This window comes from Pleurodeles waltl, chromosome 10, assembly GCF_031143425.1.
Source record: "Pleurodeles waltl isolate 20211129_DDA chromosome 10, aPleWal1.hap1.20221129, whole genome shotgun sequence".
Lineage (NCBI taxonomy): Eukaryota > Metazoa > Chordata > Amphibia > Caudata > Salamandridae > Pleurodeles > Pleurodeles waltl.
In genome coordinates this window covers 220,980,602-220,997,785 of record NC_090449.1, presented here as the reverse complement: position 1 = coordinate 220,997,785, position 17,184 = coordinate 220,980,602, and the positions used below count along the sequence as shown (strand labels likewise).

Sequence of the window (17,184 nt, the reverse complement as noted above, 5' to 3'; positions counted from 1 at the left end):
AGTTACCTCCCTGACAGCCCACTTCAGTGTGCTGCAGTAATCTATGATTCCCCATCAGTCAACACATCCAGGGAATGGAACTGTATCCAAGCCCCCCAAATATTTTTATATTTCTGGGGGCAACTTCTGCTAGCATATGTATCCTTTTCCGCCATCATAAATACACCCATTCCTCTTCTCCATTCATTTATTGTTAGACACACCTCTGATCGCCATAGACAGGCAGTGTCTCTTTTGGTCAGTACTAGACCTAGGTGGCAGAACAGGGCAAGTCTACATCATCAGGGTTTCCCAAAAGTACAAATTTGAAACCTGTTTCGACAATACCTCCTCAGGTTCCTCCACAATCTTCACCCAGTATTCCTGTATTTCTGGACACCCCCAAATCATATGAAGAAAAGATATGATTGCCCCTTTGCATCACAAACAGTTCAGGTGTGGTGCCCGCCTATGGCAACAATCGTTCTCTATCATAGTATATATACCCTGTGAAGGATCTTAAATTTGATCAATCTAAGTCCTGACCTAATCACTGCTTGCGGGAACATCAGTGCTGCCTCCCAGTCGATGTCCTCTATGTCCCTCGGTCTTCCACCTATCAGTTATGCAATTGAAGGGTGTCAGGCAGGGTGTGGTGTCCATGACCGATAAGACTATCAACAGTAATATGCCTATCTCCTCCATCAGTAGTCTGCCTTCTAATCTGTAATTTTCTGGAATGCCATCCCACAGGAGACCCTCTGCTCTCCATGCATGACGTACCCTTGGTTAATGTGACTTACTGAGTGCATACTCCATTTGAAATGAAGAAAAGAGCATAATATCCTCGCCCTCCATCACGTCTCCTGTTTTAAAAATTCCAGTCACTCCCATGCCCCATCAGGGGAGTCTCCCTCGTGGGACGGATGGGCCATCCCAGAAGAGTTGTGATTCTAGCCCAGGCACCCAGGGACACCTGAGTGGCCGGTAGAAGACATTGTCTCAACCCTCCTTCCCCCCTGTTTCCCCTCCCCAAAAAAGGTATTGATTGCAAAACCTCCTCTCCCACTGCGACCTCTCCAATCCAAACGGAGAGTGATCTAGCGGAGCAAACATTCAATCGTTTTTGCTGATAAGCAGGGCTGCCCAGTAGTTTCTGGGTATGGGAGGGATCATCCCCCATGGTATTGATTACGCTGCAGAGTTTTGAGAGCAATTCTAGGGTGTTTCCTGTCCACACAAGAGATGTACATCCTTCGTTATAATAGAAAAAATTCAGTAGTGCGTGTCCTGTAGGACATACCGTAGCTTGGGTAGACAAATCATTTTAAGCATGGCTGCTCGCCCTATTAGCATAAGGGGAAGACCTCGCCATCTTTCCAATCCGGAATGGGTGTGGTACGGTGGCGATGTGAATCCTGCATATGCTAGTGTGATATAGGTTCCCCTTCCTAGGGATTTGCAGTGCGTCCCTTTGAGGTGTGTCTCCTATAATAGTACGTCTGGGTGCAATATTTGTATATATTGGCTCACAGACCTAGTCTCTCAATAGGTTTACATTCCTGCAGAAGACTGAGAGTGATTTGGGGTCTACCGTGGGAGTAATTCTACTATCTCTAGTACGAATCATCTCAGACATAAAGGGAAAACATTACACATTTTCCTACGCACCATAACCAAAGCGTGTATGAGAGGGGACAGGGGAGCAGAGGACTCTCACTTGGTGCACGCGTCTGCACTCTAAAAACTAGAAACCCCAAAGTATGAGAGTCTCTCCCCCTGCCAGTATATAACCCCATACATTTTCTCGACAGGATCCAAGAGGTTTGTAGCCCATCTTCTCCACCCCCTAAGTCCTAACCCTGAAAACTCAACTGGAGTCAACCGCCCTTGACAGCGGGACCCCCTTTCAAGAAATCACAGAAACAAGAGAAAAAAGAAGAGGGAGAAGTGTCTTGCTCAGACTCAGAGCCTTCCACATGCCTGCCAGGAGAGTCCAGTCCCTAGTCCTCAGATCATGACTGTGCCTCCACAGTCACGTTACCAGTTCCTGTCACAGTGGTCTCCATAGCAGAGGGGGTTGGGCTTTGCTCCTCTTCCAGGTGGGCTGCGGCTGCCGCTAGATGATGGATTGTCTCTGCGTCCATCCTGGAGTCTTCCTCCGAGCCACCCTGAGTTGCTTCGGCTGTGCAACTACCAGCTCTGCTCTTTTTCTTAGTATTAACAATCTGCTCAATCTACTTCTGAAAGCATGTAGACAACTTGTCAGGTGGCACAACATAATGTATCCCGTCTTCAAAAAATTGGAGTGTATTCATGCCCTGCACCCCTTCCGTGAACCCCTCAAATCTCAGATTTACAAGCACCACAGGACATCTTTAAGGGTCTTGGTCTCAGGCATTTCGCTGTGCAGGTCACGGACTGTGTCATCTAGATCCGATATGCGAATTTCAGCTGATGTGACCCGCTATGCCACATTCTGGAGATTCTGTCGTAGGAGGAAGAGAAGGAAGGAACACTCCAGAACCAGATTTGGGGGTAGGCTAGAAGATTCCTCAACTTAAAAGGCTGGCACCAGGTATAAATATTGGACCCTCAGACCAACTCTTTAGTACACTCTACGACCTGCAAAAGTCTTCAGAAGGGCTGCCTTGGACCCCCAGAGGACTACCCTCCTGCTTGAGGCATGCCTTGTACTTCAGAGGACTGCCTTGCTTCCTAGAGGGCTGTCCTGCTGCTTGAACCCATGATTACCAGAGTGACCCAAAGAGTTGGTTAGCTGACATCTGATTTACAGGGAAATAACAAGCTCCAAAGACCTTGAACTCTGCACCTGGCCTCAGCAGGTGAGAGTCCAAACCATCCTATTGATGCTTCTCCAGTCCTCAACTCTTTGTTGGGGCATTGATGGTGTTGCTCCCGCCTAACCCTAAAAGTTGGGACTTAAAAATAAATTCACCAACAAGTGGTTTGAGAACTGACTGAAGACAGGAATCTGCTCAGTGATCCACTCTAGGTGCATCACCTGTCTGCCTGACACTATGGAAACTCCCTTTCCGCAGCAGTAAATTCTGATAAGTGGGACATCCCAGCAATGGTATTTGGCCTCGTGGAACCGTTGTTGGCTACAGCCCACAGATTGGTCCCACTGGAAACTTTTGACTTCCAAAATAAGTAACTAGGTCCAATATTCACCGCAGTGCCACCCATCAGCTCTTCAACTATGACACCTCCCTCTTGGATCCCGCTGGCTGCCTTACCCTGCTGAACTTTACCTTCTCATGAATTTCTCTTAAAAAAAAATTCTAAGTCTAAAGGTAAGCCAAGATCAGGCCCAATCGTTCTTGTGTATCCAAACTGTGCTCCATCACAGTTGGCCTTAACCTTTGACTTTGCCCTTGTTTTGCATGACCAGATCATGTTGGTGTTTTTACTTATTACAATTTATACTATTTTTCTAAATTGGCCTGGAATTTTTCTTAAGTTATTTTCATTTTATTACTGTTAATGCAGCACAGAGATACTTAACACAGTGCCTCTAAATTAAGACTGTTTTGGAAATGGGGTTCCTGGTTGGCTAGGGTAGGCACCTAAGCCAGGCAGTAACCACCACTCAAGTCAGGGTAAGGGAGTTACACACCCAAGATAACCCCTGCTCACCCCCCTTGGTAGCTTGGCCAGAGCAGTCAGGTGTATCCCAGAGGCAAAATGTAAAGCGTTTGTAACACACACACAACCAGTGACACAATAAATACACCACAGAGAAAACGCCACAACAAGTTATATAAAAATAAACTCTATTGCATAAACACCAAAAATTCATAGACTAAAGTGACACATCAGTAATACTCCCCTAAGCAAGCAGTTGTCAGACCATCCTCATCATGAGTGCACAATAAGGAGAAACATTTCCATATTGCATACGTCATAAACCTAAACATTACTTTGTATATTTTATTGCCCCTGAAACAGTATTGGTGCCCTTGTCAAAAGGAACACAACATCACACACATCCCAGAGCACAAAAATGCAACATGTACTAAATAAATCAACACCTGTCACCATGAAAATATAGGCCCAGCGCACCTGGGCTCCTATTACAAGTTACACAGTAATTTAACAACAATCGTAGTTTACTGGGACCCCTGCACACCTACAACATAGGTTACAGTAATCCAGGCAGTTCTCGGACTGTGGCAAGTTAGTAAGGGGGCGGGCCTCCATTGAGGACTCGCCCTCTGATGCCACCAAGCCAACATCCAAGTGCCCCCAAGGTACAGTTTATCCCAGGGGAAGGGAACCTACTGCAGGGATTCGCGGGACAACCTCACTGGGTCTCCCGCATGGAAAGAACCAAAGGCGGCTACCTGTGAGGGCACGGGGCATCTGCTGAATAGGGCAGCCTTTCACCTTATGACACTGCCCTGATGCTTTGGCGGGGTCCAGGGTCTCCCCAGAGACCTTGCCACGTCTGTGTTTCAGAGGTGGGCCAGACTCTTGCTAAAAGCACCAGTGGGTCCCCCTCTCCTGGTGGGGAGAGCACGAGGCAGCTCTGTGTGGTGCAGCTGTGGGCCTCAGGGGTCCTCTCCTGAGCCTTGCGATGCCAGTAAGAAGAGTAGTCTCTCTCCCCCTCTCCAGAGATTAGTTCGGTGCAGCACTGCTCTTCCCAAGCAGGCCATGTATCCTTTCAGCTCCGGGGCCTGGTGATGAATGGCCTTTAGAGTATAGGCCTGCTTATGCCTCCGGGGCACCACAGAGTGCAATCCTAGTCTGCCCAGGACTGTTGGCGGCTCCTCTGTGATTTTCTCCTCCCCATAGTTCTCTAGGCCAGGGGAACGAGCCTGCCACAAAAAGGGGAGGCCCACAACCACCGTGACCACAGGGGCGCGCTCCCCACGGCAAAGCAACAAAACACAAAGTGATGTCCACACGCTGAAGTAGGAAAACACAAATCGCTTTTCACCCGCTGAAGCAGAGAACAGCAAAGCGCTCCTTACATATTGAAGCAATAAAAGAAGGGGAGAGGCGACACACCACCTAGCCCCTGCAGAACGTGGGGGACACCAAAGCAGAGTGCAGGCAGGCCAGCACAAAGGTCCTGATGAGCAGAAGTCCATTCCTCCTTGGTGACCTAGCAAGGCCACAGGTCTGTACATCATTAAGGCAGTTCCAGTGGCGGTTCCTGACAAGTCCTTACATCACAATCTGGTGTCCAGTCCAGACAGTATCTGGACAGAAAGGTATCAGGGAGTTGCTGGTAGCAGGGCAACACACAGAAAAGCAATCCTGATGAGTCCTTTGGGCCACCCAGTAGACATCAGTCAGCAGGGCAACAACAGAAGAGCAGTCTAGATGAGTGATTTGTACAGTCCAGCACTCCTTCTGACAGATGTTCGATCCCAGTTCCAAAAGTGCTCTAAAATCACTGGGCAGAGCCCCTTTACTTATACTCAAAAATGCCTTTGTTTAGGGGGTAACTTCAAAAGAGCCCTTTCAATTAAAGTACAACTCCCAGCCCTGTCACCAGACATCCATAGGGGGTAATCAGTCCATTGTGGGAGGGCAGGACACAGCCTATCCACATGTAAGGGGTGAACGACCCTCCCTCTCCTCAGCCCAGGAAGACTATCAGTATGCAGATGCCTCTTCTGTCACACCCAGCCCTTCCTGTGTTATGGCTGTCTGGAAAGTATGCACAATGTGGAGCTACAAAGCCCTACAGTTATAAGCACAGAGAAATGTCCACTTTCTAAAAGTGGTATTTCAAAAATGGTTATAAACAAATCCACCTACCTAAGTAAGCAGGATGTCTCACTATTATTCCAAACATACTAAACATGCCCACGTTATTCCTCATAGATCATATTGTGTAGCCATTTTAGTTATAGCTTTATATGCTTTATTTTTTAGCAAACTAGGCCTGCCACTACTGTGCACTTTAACCTAGATATATTATATTCAGCTTCGTTTTGTCATTTTAACAATAGGCATATTTGCAGTCTTGTTTTATTTTCTCTATCTAGCTGTTCTTTGCATAGGCCAGTACTGCTTTCTTAAACAAGACATTTATTTCACTCTGTGCTTTTCTAAAGGCTATAGTAAGATAGGTTGCTGGCAAAAGTGGTACGCTCTGTCTCTAATGTACACAGAAACATACACACTGTTACATGGGAGTCCTTTCTTGGAACATCAGCTGTTTTATTATAAAAACACTTATTTGACCCATGTATGTTAGAGGGAGATTCCAGCCAGGTGACCACGACTGTATGCTGATTGAGTGCTTTGCCACAGCTGCTTATGTAGATTACAGGGCTCTTGTTCAGGTATGAGGAATGATGTCTTCCCAGGGGAACCTAAAGTGCAGAACTAGAGCTTAACATGCTGTGCTATAACATAGCCTAGGTCGGAACTATTTTAACGACTCAAGTAACAATATGGTAGCATTATTTTTATGCTTTACTTTCCTTGTCACAATTTTAATCCAATCATCCTTCATCGTCCTAGTTAGTGCAGTACATGCTTTATTATCCTAGATGCAGTTACTTCAATAAAACCTTATTGAATTCTATTCTGCCTCTGATTCTCCTTGTATATGTGAGAGTAATGTAACTGAGAGAAACGGATGAGATCTGAGTGACCACGTTTTCCCAGAGGAGTCAATTGTGTAATGCCCTCGGTTGCCCAATCATCCCTGCTCTTGGGTGGCAATGAGGCACTGCTAGTCAGCTGGAACAAAACCCGGATTGGGCCTACAGGTGTCACCTGGAGTGGGTCCAGGCTCAGTCTTCCACAGTGCAATTGATTCTGCTGCCCAAATCCAGCAGTCTCATTAGAGTAATGAGAGCCTACACGACATTCAGAAGATAACACTTGGGCATATGTTAGGGCATTTCCAATGCAGTCCTGTCAGAGGAGCAGCACTCACAGTAGTGGGAAACTAAATAGGCTGTTTGTCACTTCTAGGACATGGAACACATAAAGACATGTGTCCTAACTTTTACATAAACAGCACCCTGCCCATAGGGCTATTAGGGCTTACCTTCGGGTTGACTTAGGTGTGGTAAAAAGGGAGTGGGGCCTTGGCAAGTGGTTTGGCTTGCCAGGTCACTGTGGCAGTAAACTACTCAGGCCGTACAGTGGCTGGCCTGAGACAAGTTTGAAAGGCTACTTCTGTGGCTGGCTCAATCAGCGTTGCAGGCCCACTAGTAGCATTTAATTTACAGGCCCTGGGTATATGGCATACCACTTTAAAAGGGAGTTACAGATAAATGAAATAAGCCAAACAGATGTAAACCAGTTATACCAAGTTGTAGGGGGGAGAACACATGCACTTTAGCACTTATTAGCGGCGGTGGAGTCCTAAAGCCCACAAAAAGAGGTCGGAAAAACAGGAGGAGGAAGGCAAAAGGTTTGGGGAGGACCTTGCAAAAAGGGCCATGTCCAACACTCAAGTTGTATGCCAAGGTGTCAGATGGTTAAGCACAGGTTAATTTAGTGACTTTTGTGGTTTACCCTGACAAGGATTGTGATTGTTGCCTGATGGAGCTTCCAGTCCCCTCAAACAATAACCCAGTTTCTTAGTCTAATGATATCAGATGGTGAGAGACGGGGTCTGTTGTGCCTGCTTCCAAAGCATTCTAATGCTGCTTTTCCCTTGTTCCTTCATGGACTGATCTCTACCAGGTCATCTTTCCTTCCATCCACATTTACAGCATGTGCAGCAGAGAAGTGAAAACTTAACTGTATTGTTAATTTGAACTGTCAGAAAGCATTAACCTGGAAACATGATGTTTGACACAGGTTTGTTAGCTTTACCTTGCAAGACGTTGGTCTGGTTTTCTAGGCACTAGACCTATTACACACAAGTGCTAATCTCAAACACGTTCATGCAGTCAGGCATTTATTGCATGCAATGTGCATTATTACTACACGCAATCCCTGCCGCACATAATGGGTCCTCATGTGGATTGTAGTTCTCCTTCGAACACTGACAAAATGAATACCATAAAAATGCCTCCACTATTCTGCAGTGTTTTTACTATCATCTAGGGAGGTCCCTAAACTTTCTGGTATACACCTGTAGGATTCAGCCAAAAAAGCTGCTCCCTGACTTCCTGCAGGCCATGTTCAAAGTGTTCATGATGCCCTGTAATAATGTCATAATTTGTTGCTGTTTCTCTGGATGGCACTGTTGGTAAGTTATTAAGGGTGATTCTGCCTTCTAAGTCGACCTATCTGTTTTTGCCTGGATTCTATCCAAGATCACTTCCTAAATAACTGAATGCCACTGGCATCATACCAGTGGCCTCTGGGGTCACGATGGACCCCTATTAGCCTAGTAGTTGGCTCCAACAATTCCAAACAGTGTTGATACAGGGAGTGTACCATTCTCGAAAACTTGAAGGGAAAATTGAAATAGGCAATGAAGGGCACACACTTTTAACTATTGAGAAAGCAGACTGTTAGAGGTGGCACTTTCTGTTTCAAGCATGGCTATTAGCTGGCAGGAACGTGCCCTCATGGATTTTTGCGATCATTTGAACAGATGGAAAAGCAGCTACTTCTGTGGAATTGTAATTCAGTCATTTTGCCAGTCCGTTACCAGGGCCTCTTTGTCCTCCTATGCCCAACGCTGTTGTTCAGATGCCAATGTAAGAGTACACTCTGAAATTGGCTGACCTTTATCACAGCGCTTATCTTAAGGTAATCACAGCTTGTTCCTCGTGCTACTTACTTGCAGGGCCTGTGGCTCACATAAAGAAGCTTTGGCTAGAAGTATACATTAGTAAAAACCAAGTTACTTCTCTTCAGTAAAAAAAAATTCCGAAGGTTACATAGCCTTCTATATGTTTGGTATGGCCAGCCAACCTCTGCCTCTCTGTGCATGTCTTGTTTTATTTATTATGTGGCACTGCCTATACCATGTTATAAGCCTCAATGGCGCCTGGATAGATTTGGCACTGCTGATGTTATAATATTGTTTCTTTTGAGCCTCACAAATTAGTGCCTGGAGTCAGCAAAATAACCTAGCGGCGATGACCTGACATTGTTGTGAAAAACATTCTGGATTCATACTGTCCCCACAAAAAGATTTGCTCCCTCATAGTTCCTATGTGAGTAAGGTCCCTGTCAAGAATCCTCCTAATCTGCCAGGCGTGAAACATTTTCTCGGCTTTGAATTGCCTAGCTCCACCTGTTTCAGGTTTCTCAGCAATATTTTATTTCAGAGGTTCTCTTAATTCACTGCACCTCTCAGAAAAATGAGTAGGAAGTGGTCCTGCTATAATTCTGTGCTTTAACTCCAAAATTAGTTTCTCCTTTCATTGTTGATATTCTACAATTAAAATAAAATTTCCGACTCCTGAACATGTCTTGAAATGTATCCTGAACTATCAATGTGTCTGTGCTGCCCACATTTAGGCTGAAATGGCCCACACTTTGTTATTTAGATATTAAACATGCATAAGACCTTTTAATATAATTCAAAGGTATGTTCAGCTTGGTGATTTTCCATGTTCTGACAATTTATACATGGTGGCAACCAAAGAGTAATCTGAAGGAAAATCGAACGTGTCTTTATGCCATTCATAAGTTGTCTTACTAGTCATCCTACCTTTAGACAATAAGGACTAAATTTGGCAGTTTTTCAGGTAGTTGCAAAAGTGAGGTCTCTGGTCATCAAGGTAAGTCAATATTAAACCCATCAACAGAACAGACAATAATAAAGATAGACCCTTCGGTGGATTGTACAAGTACCTCTTAATAATGGTGAAACTCTCACATGATTTGATTAGTCTTCTGTAGTGCGTAAGATAAATCCTGATCTCTTCATTGAACCTATTTGTGAGGAATAATTAATTTTGTTGGCCAGTTGAATTCAAGGGTTCATATGTATTTATCCTGCAGTAGGAGAAAAATATCTGGTTTAATCATCTTTTACCAAATCAGGGTTTATGCCTCCACATTAATATCCATTAATGTCCATGAAAAAGTAATGTTTGACTGAGAAACAAAAACAAAAATCCAGTCATTAGTCCCTCTACCTTTCTCAAGACTCAATATTAATAAACGTTCAGTTCTGCAGCGCTTGTTTTTGCAGTCTATCACTGTGTCCACAGTGTTGACCAAAATAGTTTGTGATCTGGAGAAAAAATAAGGAAGAGCATACCTCCTAAAATGAACTCCTCATCATTCACAGTTTTTGGTTCTATGCTTGAGGCTAATTGTATCTAACATAAATATTACTTCAACCTGAATTTTTTTTCCTTGTGACTCACTTCAAAGTATTTACCTTTCACTTGGGGCAGATTCTCCTTTTCAAGCAGCTATAGTTTAGAGTTCAAATGAGGAATGGCTTTGTTGCTGGCACTCAGTCGTCATGCCTGGCTGAGGTACACTGACTTTTCGGGTGATTTGCAGGCATCCCTTATGGACAAGCCCTTCAATGGCACTAGCATAGGGATTAGGCAGATTTGTCTCTCTAGCGCTTTAAGGATAGCAGGGCTTCTGCCAGGTCGTTTGAACTCTCTATGGCCCCACAACAGCCCAACTCTGCCTTCTGCCCCTTATGTGGCTGCAGTATGGGGCTACCAACAGTTCGTTCTTGCCCAGCCACCATTGTCAAAAGACTCCTTAGTCCTTTTGTGGCCATGGATGTGGCTTCCACAAGCCTTGTGACACCCAAGGCCAACTATGTTCCTAGTCCGCCTCACCCCACTAGGTGCATCTTTCAAACCCCTTTAATATGCACTCCCGCCTTCAGAGGTAGGCGATCGGTGGCAGGATCAAGCAGCACTTGCTCTGATTGCAGTCCAGAACCTTGGACACATGGATGCTCCAAATTATATAGCAGGGTCCCACCCTTCCATTCACAGACACCCCACTGCCCATGCCACAATCCACTGATTGGCTGATGGAGGGCCACCTCTCCCTGTTGGGCAAGACAGTACTGGCAATTTTGGCCTAAGGGCTGTTTAGAGGGTGGCAACATCAGAAGTATATTGTGGTTGTTAATCCTGCTACTTTCTGGTGCCGAAAAAAGATGAAGGCTTCTGCCTTGTACTAGCCCTACACCCTCTGAACTGCTTCCTGAAAAAGAAGAAATTCTGAATTCTCATGTTGGCTCAGGTTCTGTTTGCTCTGGACCCTGGAGACTGCATAGTAGCAGGACCCATATTTCCATATACCCGTCCTGCCAGCCCACAGGCATTACCTGTGGTTCATGGTGGGTTAATCTCTTTCAGTTTGCTGAGCTCCCCTTAGGCCTTACCTGTGCCCTAGGGTGTTCACAAAGCACCTTATCTGTGGAGGTCGGGGGTTCCAGTCTTCCCCTACCTTGACGACACGCTGTTGATGCTGGCTTGCTCTAGGCAATCATCACTGACCTCCAGACCAAGGAGGACCTCTAGCATTCACTGTGTTTCACAACGAACATGCTGAAGTTTTACCTTACCCCCTTCTTAGGCTCTCCCTCTCATTGAAGCCATTCTGGACACGGTAACAGTGCATGCCTGTGCTTCTGAGCAGAAAATCCAGAATATGCAGGCTATGATTCTGATACTTCAGCCCCTATCCTGGGTTTCGGTGAGTCTGACTCTAAGGCTGCTAGAGCCTCATAGCCTCCTGCATCCTCCTTGTAACACATTCCTGTTGGCAGATGGAGGCTGTGCAGTGGCACGTGGATTCCCTGTGGGTGCAGCTTCAGGGGAATCTCTTACCTGGTCTTTATCTGTGTGAACTGCAAAAGACCGGCGGGGATAACTGACAAACCTCAATTATGTCCGCAGCAGACCCTCTTCCTCCCCACCAAGATCTCACAGTGGTCACATATGGTCACTCCTGGGTTGGGGCAGCCATCTGGAAGAGGTGGAGATCAGAGGACTCTGGTCCTGGGTCAGGGTGGGTGTGACTGTGGACCACCTAACAGGAGGCCGTGCATCTCTGAATGTCGGAACTAATTCCTTGTCGTTCAATGCCTGGTGGCCTCTCTCACCTCCAGAGCGGACAAACTCAAGCCATCAATGCCTCGCAAATCACGAATGGCATGTCCATGATGCAAGGACTCTTCTGTGGCTGGAAGATCCTTGTTTAGATTGGTTTGCTACTGCTGAGAACACACAACGTCAGGACTTCTGTGTGTTGAAGTTTCCAAGGCAGGTCTCGCCCAGAGCTGCTATTTCATCTTGAGCTCAGGACTCCTGTACTCAGTTCCACCGATACCACTCTTGCCCAGAGTTATCAGGAATGACCGGCCCAAAGTCATTCTTTTGGCTCCAGATTGGACATGGAGAGTAAGAAATCACACACTCCTGCACTTGAACATCAGAATTCTGATCAGGCTGCCCTTTGGGAGGATCTCCTGTCGCAGCAACAGGGCAGGATTCAAAGCCAAATCTGTGCATTTTCCGCCTTCATTTGTAGAGATTGAGCAGTGGCAGTTGACAGTGTTTGGTCTCCCTTTGGAAGTGTGCGGAATGATAGTGGCAGCTAGGCATCCAACAACTAAGACTTTATACGCCTGCTGTTGGGACAAGTTTGTGGCTTGGTGATCCTCTCTCTGCACCTTTGTCCAAGGTGGTGTTTGTTTTTATTGTTAGCCTGGTAAGGCTTTGCTTTGGGCACAGGTAAAGGGCAACTTTCCACCATATTGGCGTTCTTTCGGTTTACCAGATCAGTCCTCCCTGTTCCAAGTCATTTATTTTGACGTGTGTCCTGAAACAACTCAAGCACACGTTTTCCCCCAAACCCTTCATTATTGGACCTTCATTTGGTGTAGGAAGCTGGCTCTGTATATACTATCTCAAAGTTAGAGACAGTGTGCACAGAGTCTAGGGGTTCCCCAAGAGGCTTGGCTGAGGCAATAATAGATAATACTAATGCTCTATTTGTGGTAGTGTGGTCGAGCAGTTGGGCTTATCAGAGGGTAGTGTTAAGCATTTGTTGTACACAAACAGGCCATAAATGAGAACACACACTCAATTATTTAACTTAAGGCCAATAGGTTTTTATATAGAAAAATATTATTTTCTTAATTTATTTTAGAACCACAAGAGTCAAATTGCAGGTAAGTACATTAAATGTAAGGTACTTTGCATAGGTATAAATAGAATTTTGAATGGAAACAGTAATGTGCACAGTTTGGCATACAATGGCAATAAGCTATTTTAAAAGTGGACAGTGCAAAATTCAACAGTTCCTTGGGAAGGTAAGTACAGGTTAGTTTTTGATGTAAGTAAAGCACTTACAAGTTCAGTCTCCGGGTCATAGGCAGCCCACCGTTGGGGGTTCAAGTCAACCCCAAACACTCAGCACCAGCAACAAAGGGCCGGTCAGGTGCAGAGGTCAAAGAGGGGCCCAAATAACATAGGCGCCTATGGAGACTAGGGGTGCTCCGGTTCCAGTCTGCTAGCAGGTAAGTACCTGCGTCCTCTGGGAGCAGACCAGAGGGGTTTTGTAGAGCACTGGGGGGGATCCCAAACAGACACACAAAACACACCCTCAGTGGCACAGGGGCAGCCAGGTCCAGTGTGCAAACAATGTGTCAGGTTTTGTATTGAAATCAATGGAGGGGCCCGGGGGTCACTCTGACGATGCAGGCAGGGCACAGGTGGGATTCTCGGACCAGCCACTGACTGGGCAAAGGTGAAGGCTGCCTGCTGGTCACTGCTGCACCGGTAGTTGGTTCCTCACGGGCCTGGGGGCTGCGGTTGGAGTGCTTCTCCAGGCATCTGGTTTCTTTGTTACCGGGCGGTCGCAGTCAGGGGGGGGGGGTGTCCTCTAGATTCTGTCTGCAGGTGTTATCGTGGGGCTGCAGGGAGGTTGGCTCAGGGTGGACACGTCGTTGGTCTCACCTGTGGGTCCTCTCTGCGGCGTTGGTTTCTCTGGACACGGGCCAGGGGGGTTGTGTGCAGAGTGGTGGGGACTCACGCTTCAGGAGTGAGGTGGAAGTCCCTTTAAAGATGGTTTCTTCTTGTTGCTTTGGACAGAGTCCACTGGAGTTTCTTGGTCCTTTGGAGTTGCAGGGCAGTCCTTTGAGTCAGCAGAGGTCGCTGAGCCCGCAAAATGTGTCGCTGTTGCAGTTTCTTTGAATCAGGAGACAGGCCGGTAGGGCTGGGGCCAAAGCAGTTGTCTTACTTCTTCTCTGCAGAGTTTCTAGGTCAGCAGTCCTTCTTCTTGTTAGGTCGTCAGGAATCTGATTTCCTGAGTTCAGGGTCGCCCCTAAATACTAGATTTAGGGATGTGTTTAGGGCTGGAGGACAGTAGCCAATGGCTGCTGTCCCTGAGGGTGGCTACACCCTCCTTGTCCCTCCTCCCTTTGGGGAGGGGGGCACATCCCTAATCCTATTGGGCTAAATCCTCCAAAGCAAGATGGAGGATTTTCTAAGGAGGGGGTCACATCAGGTCTGTTCACCTTAGGGGTGGACCTGGCTGAGTGGGTGACTCCTCCTGTTTTCCTCAGTATCTCCTCCGGACTTGATGCCAAAAGTGGGGGCTTTCTCCGGGGGGGTGGGCATCTCCACTAGCTGGAGTGCCCTGGGGCGTTTTTACACCAGGCTTGAGCCTTTGAGGCTCTCCACCAGTTGTTACAGTTCATGCAGGCAGGAGGTGTGAAGCACCTTCACCCAGGACAGGCTTTGTTCCTAGTCACAGAGTGCACAAAGGCACTCACCCTATGTGGTCAGAAACTAGTCTGGAAGTGGCAGGCTGGCAGAGACCGATCAGCCTAGCACTAGCAGTTGAGCTGGCATGCAGGGGGCATCTCTAAGATGCTCTCTGTGTGCATGTCTCAATAAATCACACACTGGCTTCAGTGTGGATTTATTGTGCTGAGATGTTTGATACCAAACTTCCCAGTATTCAGTGTAGCCATTATGGAACTGTGGAGTTTGTGTTTGACAAACTCCCAGACCATATACTCTTTATGGCTACCCTGCACTTACAATGTCTAAGAATTGGCTTAGACACTGTAGGGGCATAGTGCCCATGCAGCTATGCCCTCACCTGTGGTATAGATCACCCTGCCATAGGGCTGTAAGGCCTGCTAGAGAGGTGACTTGTCTATGCCACAGGCAGTGGGTTGTGGGCATGGCACTCTGAGGTGAGTGCCATGTCGACTTAGTCTTTTTCTCCCCACCAGCACCCACAAGCTTTAAGGCAGTGTGCATGTGCTGAGTGAGGGGTCCCCAGGGTGGCATGCTGCAGCCCGTAGAGACCTTCCCTGGCCACAGGGCCTTTGGTACCAGGGGTACCATTTACAAGGGACTTATCTGTGCGCCAGGGCTGTGCCAATTGTGGGAACTAAGGTACAGTTTAAGGAAAGAACACTAGTGCTGGGGCCTCTTTAGTAGGGTCCCAGTACACTTTGAATCAAAGCTGGCATCAACAAAAGGCAGAAAGTTAGGGGATAACCATGCCAATAGTGGCATTTTCCTACATTTGTGTTTTAACATTTATTGATGTGCTTGTCTTTCGAGCCTTTGCATAACTTCCCTCTACGTCTCTTGACTAGCAAAAGTCTTCTTAGTGGCATTACATAGGTCAGGAGGGTTAGTAGGCTACATGCGGTCTCTGCATACCCTCCGTACACCAACCTCTTTCTCGATAAACTGACTCTACCCACATGCGCCTCTTTCCTGCGAAAGATGGGGACACCTTTCCACATCGGCCAAATTATAATGCTGGCGAGCTCCTTCACTCCAGCCCACATTCTCATGGATGAGGAGAGAACCCTTCATCTGGCCTCTAAACGGCATTGTCGTTCTACATCGATTTCAACAGAAAACACTGGGGGCATGAACAACTCTTCTTTGGGTTTGCTGGGCATCTGTCTGGCAGCTACATGAGCATCTGTGCAGATGTTTAAAAAACGCTACTTCCTTGACAGTCTGGTCTCTTGCAACAGGCATTTTGCCTGTTCAGTATTCCAGGACTTTAGTCTGAATTTGTTTGCGTACCCATTTCTGGTAAGGTATTGCTTGGTTAGCTATTCTAATGAGCTGCAAGTCTATATCAGACAGATTACTTACCTTAGGTAGCGCCTTATCTGGTAGAGGCTCTTTCTAGCCGCAGATTCATTACTAACCGACACGACTGCTTCTGTGAACATTTGTATTTTCGGTCTTTAAACTCTTTATATGTCGTTAGCATATGCACTCTTATCCACCAGCTTTCTGACGTGACTCAGTGCTTCAGGCTCAAAAATGCCACACAAATAAACTGATGTGACCGTGCTGAGGGTGACACCTATAGAGCCACTGCATGCATAACTTCTGATGCGGACAACGTGGAGCCAAACGCCACCACTCTACTGTACTGCTCTACATTTTCCAGATCCTGTCAGATGCTATGGAAATATTCTAAGGTAAGTAATCTGTGGCTTGAAGTCTCTACCAGAGAATGCTTTCTTGAAGATGAGTAACGTTTTCAATTTGTACTACATTAGAGTTAGCTTTTCTAAAGTTCAGTGGGTTCAGTTTAGAAAAAAAAGATTTATTCAGTGTGGGTAAGTTATGTGATGAGCATTGACAGCCTAAGGATTATGGTATGTTCCATGTTGCAAGAGGTTAAAGATTATATTTTTGTAAATTTTGCCTGATGCCGCCCCACCAGGCACGGAAGCGATCGAAGAATTTCAGCTTCTCCAAAGAGTGTTCTAAAGATAACTGCTAACTTGCAAAGAGTAATTTGTCTTGAACTGTGGTCAGATAGAGGGATATTGCTTATTTTGATAACAGGGACACCCCTCTTCCAAGACCTTTATAGATACAATCAGCTACCCAGACATTTGTAGGAGGGCTTCTGGAAAGACTTAAATACTGAAGTGGTCAGTAAAATAGAATACCATGAATCCACAGAACACTGCGAATGTGCTCTATGGCTTTGTGTTTCAACAATGCACAGATGTTGGTCTTTAAGAACCCCGCACATCTTTAAAGTGATTGTTGTAGTAGAGGAGACGAGATTTGTGGCTAGGTTAATAGGAGCGTAGTAATGGAGAATCTGTTAAAAAGCTACCCCAAGATAGGGCTCTCCACTTGGCAGACATTCTGACTTTCCTAGGGTTCCAAATTGCTTTTTTTAAGGTTAAAAATCAATTCCCCACAACCTGGTGGAGGATGAACCACCATTCAATGGTAATTGATTTGCCGCTTTGTGTGGTAAAGTTCTCTGGCCACCATAGGAATTGCAGCATATTTTAATAAAAAG

General features: G+C 46.3%; 1 protein-coding gene across 3 annotated transcripts in view; it reads left to right on the top strand.

Moving 5' to 3' along the window:
- Window positions 1-17,184, top strand: part of ABCC1 (ATP binding cassette subfamily C member 1 (ABCC1 blood group)) — an 872,430-nt gene that overhangs the window by 608,611 nt on the left and 246,635 nt on the right. The gene's annotated exons all lie outside the window — the stretch shown is intronic.